Here is an 8988-nt window from a genome sequence, read left to right as displayed (position 1 = left end):
CCGTGAGGTTGTCCATGTTAGCCGCCTCAAGCCGTATTACAACCCTCTGGTTGTCTCTTCTCCGTGAGTCGCCAGGATGGCGACTTCTCCACGCGGGGGAAATGTGAAGAAGATGAAGAAGAAACAACGCTGCGGCATCGCCATCACTATCGCTAGTCTCCGGCGCCCATCTCGCTCATGCTGGAGCTGTGCCCTGCGGCTGGTAATTCGATCCTGCTGTGCCAGAATTACTGCCAGCGCTAGACGTTCCAACCAACCATTAAATCCACATTTCAGATGGATGGATGGATGGATGGGTGGGTGGATGGATGGATGGATCGATGGATGGATGGATGGACGGACGGACGGACGGACGGACGGACGGAGCAGGGAAGGGAGGCAAGCAGGCAGACAGACAGACAGACAGACAGACAGGTAGGTAGGTAGGTAGGTAGGTAGGTAGGCAGGCAGGCAGGCAGGCAGGCAGGCAGGCAGGCAGGCAGGCAGGCAGGCAGGCAAGTAGGTAGGTAGGTAGGTAGGTAGGTAGGTAGGTAGGTAGGTAGGTAGGTAGGTAGGTAGGTAGGTAGGTAGGTAGGTAGGTAGGTAGGTAGGTAGGTAGGTAGGTAGGTAGGTAGGTAGGTAGGTAGGTAGGTAGGTAGGTAGGTAGGTAGGTAGGTAGGTAGGTAGGTAGGTAGGTAGGTAGGTAGGTAGGTAGGTAGGTAGGTAGGTAGGTAGGTAGGTAGGTAGGTAGGTAGGTAGGTAGGTAGGTAGGTAGGTAGGTAGGTAGGTAGGTAGGTAGGTAGGTAGGTAGGTAGGTAGGTAGGTAGGTAGGTAGGTAGGTAGGTAGGTAGGTAGGTAGGTAGGTAGGTAGGTAGGTAGGTAGGTAGGTAGGTAGGTAGGTAGGTAGGTAGGTAGGTAGGTAGGTAGGTAGGTAGGTAGGTAGGTAGGTAGGTAGGTAGGTAGGTAGGTAGGTAGGTAGGTAGGTAGGTAGGTAGGTAGGTAGGTAGGTAGGTAGGTAGGTAGGTAGGTAGGTAGGTAGGTAGGTAGGTAGGTAGGTAGGTAGGTAGGTAGGTAGGTAGGTAGGTAGGTAGGTAGGTAGGTAGGTAGGTAGGTAGGTAGGTAGGTAGGTAGGTAGGTAGGTAGGTAGGTAGGTAGGTAGGTAGGTAGGTAGGTAGGTAGGTAGGTAGGTAGGTAGGTAGGTAGGTAGGTAGGTAGGTAGGTAGGTAGGTAGGTAGGTAGGTAGGTAGGTAGGTAGGTAGGTAGGTAGGTAGGTAGGTAGGTAGGTAGGTAGGTAGGTAGGTAGGTAGGTAGGTAGGTAGGTAGGTAGGTAGGTAGGTAGGTAGGTAGGTAGGTAGGTAGGTAGGTAGGTAGGTAGGTAGGTAGGTAGGTAGGTAGGTAGGTAGGTAGGTAGGTAGGTAGGTAGGTAGGTAGGTAGGTAGGTAGGTAGGTAGGTAGGTAGGTAGGTAGGTAGGTAGGTAGGTAGGTAGGTAGGTAGGTAGGTAGGTAGGTAGGTAGGTAGGTAGGTAGGTAGGTAGGTAGGTAGGTAGGTAGGTAGGTAGGTAGGTAGGTAGGTAGGTAGGTAGGTAGGTAGGTAGGTAGGTAGGTAGGTAGGTAGGTAGGTAGGTAGGTAGGTAGGTAGGTAGGTAGGTAGGTAGGTAGGTAGGTAGGTAGGTAGGTAGGTAGGTAGGTAGGTAGGTAGGTAGGTAGGTAGGTAGGTAGGTAGGTAGGTAGGTAGGTAGGTAGGTAGGTAGGTAGGTAGGTAGGTAGGTAGGCAGGCAGGCAGGCAGGCAGGCAGGCAGGCAGGCAGGCAGGCAGGCAGGCAGGCAGGCAGGCAGGCAGGCAGGCAGGCAGGCAGGCAGGCAGGCAGGCAGGCAGGCAGGCAGGCAGGCAGGCAGGCAGGCAGGCAGGCAGGCAGGCAGGCAGGCAGGCAGGCAGGCAGGCAGGCAGGCAGGCAGGCAGGCAGGCAGGCAGGCAGGCAGGCAGGCAGGCAGGCAGGCAGGCAGGCAGGCAGGCAGGCAGGCAGGCAGGCAGGCAGGCAGGCAGGCAGGCAGGCAGGCAGGCAGGCAGGCAGGCAGGCAGGCAGGCAGGCAGGCAGGCAGGCAGGCAGGCAGGCAGGCAGGCAGGCAGGCAGGCAGGCAGGCAGGCAGGCAGGCAGGCAGGCAGGCAGGCAGGCAGGCAGGCAGGCAGGCAGGCAGGCAGGCAGGCAGGCAGGCAGGCAGGCAGGCAGGCAGGCAGGCAGGCAGGCAGGCAGGCAGGCAGGCAGGCAGGCAGGCAGGCAGGCAGGCAGGCAGGCAGGCAGGCAGGCAGGCAGGCAGGCAGGCAGGCAGGCAGGCAGGCAGGCAGGCAGGCAGGCAGGCAGGCAGGCAGGCAGGCAGGCAGGCAGGCAGGCAGGCAGGCAGGCAGGCAGGCAGGCAGGCAGGCAGGCAGGCAGGCAGGCAGGCAGGCAGGCAGGCAGGCAGGCAGGCAGGCAGGCAGGCAGGCAGGCAGGCAGGCAGGCAGGCAGGCAGGCAGGCAGGCAGGCAGGCAGGCAGGCAGGCAGGCAGGCAGGCAGGCAGGCAGGCAGGCAGGCAGGCAGGCAGGCAGGCAGGCAGGCAGGCAGGCAGGCAGGCAGGCAGGCAGGCAGGCAGGCAGGCAGGCAGGCAGGCAGGCAGGCAGGCAGGCAGGCAGGCAGGCAGGCAGGCAGGCAGGCAGGTAGGCAGGCAGGTAGGTAGGTAGGTAGGTAGGTAGGTAGGTAGGTAGGTAGGTAGGTAGGTAGGTAGGTAGGTAGGTAGGTAGGTAGGTAGGTAGGTAGGTAGGTAGGTAGGTAGGTAGGTAGGTAGGTAGGTAGGTAGGTAGGTAGGTAGGTAGGTAGGTAGGTAGGTAGGTAGGTAGGTAGGTAGGTAGGTAGGTAGGTAGGTAGGTAGGTAGGTAGGTAGGTAGGTAGGTAGGTAGGTAGGTAGGTAGGTAGGTAGGTAGGGTAGGTAGGTAGGTATAAAGAGGGAAGACAGGGTAGGTAGGGTAGGTAGGTAGGTATAAAGAGGGAAGACAGGGTTGCTAACCAGAAAATCATGCATTTGGCTACAAAATGAAAGAAGGGATTTCTGGTTCTTCAGCAGGCTTCACAATACAAAAGAAATGAGCCTTTATTTTATCATTTATGAGCTAAAATAAAAAAGAGGAGCATGGGCTAACAAAACTTTTCTGCGCTTAAAGCCTGTACAAGATAAAGGAAAAGTAGACATTTAAGAATTGAAAGGAGACGGGGATGTAAAAACACGGTATCAAAAACAGCCATGTAGATATTACGGCATACCCCAGCTGACGACGCAGGACGTTGTGAACGGGGAGAACACGCGTACTGGTGCGGTAACAATGAAAATCAATGTACATCTAGTCCGTGTGAACTGTAATCGGAGGGGGACAATCTTGTAAACGAAACTGTTCGTGTTTCTTCTAGCAAAGTTGATCCTTGTAGGCAATTCAAGGAGTTGGAGACAACAGCGCGAAACTAACGCAGCCTAGTAGTATAGCAAGCGAGAATGCAGTGAAAAACGTATTTCACGAAGGCTAAATAAAAGTTCGTAACACGGCTAACTATATTATTGCCTTGAAGTAAAAAACCTTAGTTGTGCAATAGAGCGCTAAGTGGATGTCAGCTTATTAGTTGCCAAGTAATGCAACTATTTGTGCAATAGTTTGTTTACACTCGTATTGGAACGTAGTTTTCCCGATTTTCTCATGCGCAGCTTCGGCTTATTATTCAATCGACAAGATAGATATGACTTGATCACGTTACATGTTGCTGATCTTTTCCACGGGCCCGACCAAAAGTATCCTGGTTTTGTCTACGCCACTAAGACATTTCATTTTTAAGTGCATTCAGCTTATCCAATGACAGTGGTGTGTGCTGCGTAGAAATGCAGCTTGCAATAACATTGGGTAAAACTATAAAGGATTGTTTTGTTTATGGAGAAATGCGTAGCTATCCGTCTCGGTTTATTATTCTCTACTCGCTTATTTCAAGGGGACGGCGTTACAAGACGCGCAATTATGAAAAAAGGAGCGTTGAAAGATCTCGAAGTGGGAACCGTAATTGATTTCGCGAAATTGGCTTCACGTAACAGCAGCTATACTCTACCTGACGCTTGGCATGCTCGCAGTGAAGCACCCTTGCGGTTTCTGAGCACTGGTTGACCGAATTGGCGTAACTGGGCGTGTTCATAAAGCCTGCATGTATATAAGAATCCCCTCCCTTCCCTCGCAGTGAAAATCATTACGCTATTTTTACAGTCATGTCCGCCTCTTTCTGTGCGCAGCTGTGTGTCCGTAGCACTACCTAAATGTCACTCTTTTGCAGGAGACTTTCTGTCTGCCGCTTTTTATCAATGCCTCGCTTCCCGTTCAGGAAGTCCTAAGGATGCATGATGTGACGTGTCAATCATTACTAAAGCAATACATGAGATCGGAAGAGTCGCCGTATCGTTTAACCAAATATTTCCATGATTCTGCTGCCTGTGGCTGTGAGCAACCACTAATCCACTAAGCAGTCACTAAGCAGCCACCGGCTGCACCAGTCTTTGCAATGCCGGAGGTCACTTTCTCCCAGACGTCCGGGATACAAAAGACATCTGAGAGGGACTTGGTTCCTCTTGACAAATCTCCTGCCTCCATGCCTTCACCACAGGCGATGGAGGTGAGCGTGGACTCCGCAGCATCAGCGGCGCCTAGGGAGTCCGCCCATGAGAGGCGGGGCCTGCTATCATACACCTGCTAACAAAACATACACCAGTTAGGCCACCTGATAAGGGCGGCGAGTCTTAAACCTACTCTATATTCTTTCCACACTTACAAAAATGGCTACCGAGAGCATCATTTATGAAACTGTCTAGGACTCCTAAAAAATTTGGATGACGTATATGAAATCCTCGCCGAACACCAACCAAACATAGTTTGTCTGAAAACAAAAAACGCATTTGAAACCAACAGACACAAGTTTTCTCAAGCAGTATCGTGTCAAGTCAAGGCAGTACTCACCCCACCGGTGGCGTTGCCATTGTTACTCAAAATTCAATCGCTTGTCGGAACATCTCGCTTAACACAGACTTAGAGGCAATGGCAATACAAGCCTTAATATTAGGTCAAATAAAAACAGTATGTTTGCTGTATATTCCACCAGAGTATAGACAATGTAGCAAATATTTTGAAAAGCTGATTGACCAACTTCCAGAACCATGGCTGCTGGTCGGAGACTTTAATGCCCACCACCCATTATGGTGATGTACAAGAACGGACTTCCGAGGTGCACTAATTGAAGAGTTCTTGTTGTCCTCAGGATCATGTTTGCTCAACTCAAAAGAGCCTACATACTACAGCTCAGTTCATAATACGTACACAGCCATTGATTTAGCTATTGGCTCTCCGATGCTCTTGGCAGTTACAGAGTAGGTTGTGATTGACAATCTATGTGGAAGCGACCATTTTCCCATCTATGTAAAGTACACAAGCAATAAAAATGTAAATGTGTCTAGTGCCAGGAAATTTAAGAATATGCTGCCAACTGGGAGATGTCCAGGGAGCCCTCAGCTCTGCCCTGTTCACCAGTTACTGCCTTTGGCGTTGACGAATCTCAACTCTTGATTCCGCAAACATCAAGTAAGCCACGAAACAAACGAAGACCCTGGTCGATAGATAGATAGATGTATTTATTGAAAGGAAAAGGCAGAGAGGTTGGCCGGAATAATTTATATCTGGCCTGCTACTCTGTGCTGGGGAAGGGGAAGGAGAGAAGAAAGAAGGTCATGATGGGTGACGATGTGGGGGAAGGCATATGAAATACATATACAGACACAGTATCTTGTTTTACAAGCGCGAATCAAGTCCGCTGGCGCACAAAAAACGGCAAAGAGCACGCACTGCCTGGACACCCTTCCCCTTGTCCTGCCAAGCACCCAGCAGCAGTTCCTCCGACAGAGGCCTCTTGTCTAAACGCTTCAAGGAAGCCGCTAACACACTTCTTTCGCGCAGATACGCTGGGCACACCAATAATATATGCTCCACAGTCTCTGGGATTCCACAAGTTGAACGTTTCGGCGCGTCCATCTGTCCAATTAAATGTAAGTACTTGTACGTGAAAGCCACGCTTAAACGAAGTCTATGTACTAAGCATGCCTGATGACGCGGAATATCACGCGGAACATAAAATTGTAATGTTTGATCGAGCCTTCTTAGACGAATGTGTCGGGCGTCTGGCTGGGCCCAGTAAGCTGCTGTAGCATTATTCATACAACTCGTAAGAAGGCACGTCGTGTCACCTCTTGAAAAAGGCACAGCTGTTTAGAGGCCATTGATGAGTGTGCTTTTCGCTTCAACATCGGCCTGTTCATTCCCATGGAGCCCGCAGTGGGCAGGGATCCATTGAAACATTATCCTGTGGCCTTGCAGCTGGGCAGATGTGAGGAGCTCCATAATGTTTAGTGCCAGGGACTGAGGCAGTGTGGCGTAAGAAGTTTTCCAAAATTTGTAATGCAGTTTTTGAGTCTGTGAATATACACCATTTTTGAGGTGGTTCCCCAAATATGTATCGAATAGCTTCCCGAATGACTACAAGTTCAGCAGCGGTTGATGTAGAGGTATGTCCCAAAAGGAAATGCAGAGTCGTTTTCTGAGTTGGTATGACCACATCTGCAGCGGATGCCTGTGCTGACACAGATCCATCGGTGTATACGTGAATATAATGAGGATATTCTGACCAGATGTGCGACAGAGTAAGTTGTTTGAGTCCACTAATTGGCACCACTGATTTATTTAGTATTCCGGGAACACGAAGGTGCACCAAAGGTTTATCCATCGTCCAAGGTGGTTGGGCGGGACGATATGGGAGGGCATATCCTGTCGGTACTTGCGACTGATGGCAGCGGAGTGCACTTGTAAAACTGCAGTCCAGCCGTTCATCCAGAATCTTGCTGAGTGGGTGAAACTGTGTCTTGTAAGTGCTCGCAAATATACATGAAGTGGTTCGTGTGACAAGTATATGGATATTGGGCGAGCATGTGCCTCTTCCATTGTACCTTTATTAGAGGTGCATCTAGGCAGTCCAAGGCATATTTTCAGTGCCTGCGATTGTACGCTCTCTAAAGTCCGCAAGCATAAAATGCTCATACTAGAGAGCCAACAAACAGGGTCTCGTAAAGCCGTATTAAGGAGCGCTCACTTAGACCCCATTTGATACCAGCTATGTAACGAAGTACATGGCAAAAATTAATTCGCCTTTTCTTCACCATAGTAACATGTTTCGACCAAGATAGTCGGTGGTCAATAATTACTCCCAAGAATCTGTGCCTGGAGACGTATGGTATTACGACTCCATGAAGGGTAATCGGGAAGCGGCTGACACATTTCCCCGTAAGCGCAATCACTGCACACTTTTCTGCCGCTAAGTATAAACCTTGACGCCGTAAGTACATCGATGTCGATGACACAGCTTGTTGCAATCTCGCACGTAGTTGTGGGCGCGTCGAACCAGAGGCCCAGATGGAGATGTCGTCCGCATATGCACTTATGTGGATGTTAGCTGGCAGTTCACTCACCAGGCCAATTAGCGCAACGTTAAGTAAAGTTGGGCTGAGGACTCCTCCCTGTGGAACTCCATGACCGACCTGAAAGCGGGTAGTATCTCCTTCAGGCGTAGTAATGTAAACAGAGTGGCCACTGAGATAGCTTACAATCCACAAGTGCAGCCGGCCACCAACTCCCACGTCGTCAAGTGCATCAAGAATAGCATCATGTAAGATGTTGTCGTAAGCTCCCTTTATATATAAAAAGACAGCAGCTACTAGTCGACGGTGACGCTTTTCGTGTTCTACTGTCGCCACAAGGTCGATGACGTTATCAATGGAAGAGCGTCCGCGGCGAAATCCAGTCATCATATTCGGATAAAGATCATTACTCTCTAGATACCACCACAGTCTTGCCAGCACCATTCGCTCCATAACTTTTCCAACACAGCTTGCTAGGGCAACTGGCCGGTATGAGGTAAGTTCGAGAGGAGGCTTTCCAGGCTTCAAAAGAGCAACCAGGCGGCTAATCTTCCAGTGTTCAGGAACAGTACTAGAAGCCCATATATCATTGAAGTAATTAAGTAGTGCAGTTCTGCCATCCTTGCCTAGGTTTGATAAGGTTGTATAAGTAATCCCGTCAGGACCAGGTGCAGATGAATGCCGACAAGAAGCAAGAGCGGCGTCTAATTCAGCTATTGTAAAGGGCACGTCGTATCGATCATTCGGCGAAGGTGGCGCGAAAACCTCTGAAATTGGTAACTGTGCCTGGTTTGTGCCCACAACCATTTTACAAAAATCTTCAGCTACGTCAACTTCATTGTGGCTTTGATAAAGGGCCAGGGCACGAAAAGGGTGCCTTTCTCGAGGTGGTGTGCGCAAGCTTCTTGCAACATGCCAGATACGCGACAAGGGCTTACGGGGATCCAGTGATGAGCAGAACTGCCTCCAACGTTGTCGTCCTAACCTCTCCAGGTGGCGTAGAACGTGTCGTTTAGCTTTGCGAGAAAGTGCGAGATCTTGCGCGGATTTCGTTCTTCTGTACCCTGGTCGAATGCAGAATGTAAAACTGCCCGTGAAACACAAAACAGGGCATGATCGAAGTTACGCCGATACCCTAAAGCTGAAAACCTAATAGGCTTTAAGCGTGCAAAGGCATATGGCAGGCTTGTTCGACGCATCTCCAAGTGAAAAAGCTGGTCATCATTCCTTTCTTCTGTGAACTCTTATTCTGATGCTCACAAAGTATACAACAGGATAGGAGCACTCAAAGGATATAGCACAATCCCAACACCCCTTGTCAGCCCCAGTGGCGACTCTCTTGAACATCAAGCAGACACGCTAGGGCAACACTTTAAATACATATTGCTCAGCATACTATACTGATTCCTTTTTGCGCCACAAGGAAAGAGAGGTGAGGAAGCACATACATGATAAAAGACCACCCACAAGGGGGTACAATAGTCCTTTCTCCCTG

This window comes from Amblyomma maculatum, chromosome 8 (assembly GCF_055883805.1).
Source record: "Amblyomma maculatum isolate TAMU_Amacu chromosome 8, ASM5588380v1, whole genome shotgun sequence".
Classification (NCBI taxonomy): Eukaryota; Metazoa; Arthropoda; class Arachnida; order Ixodida; family Ixodidae; genus Amblyomma; species Amblyomma maculatum.
Note: the sequence above shows the minus strand (reverse complement) of the source record.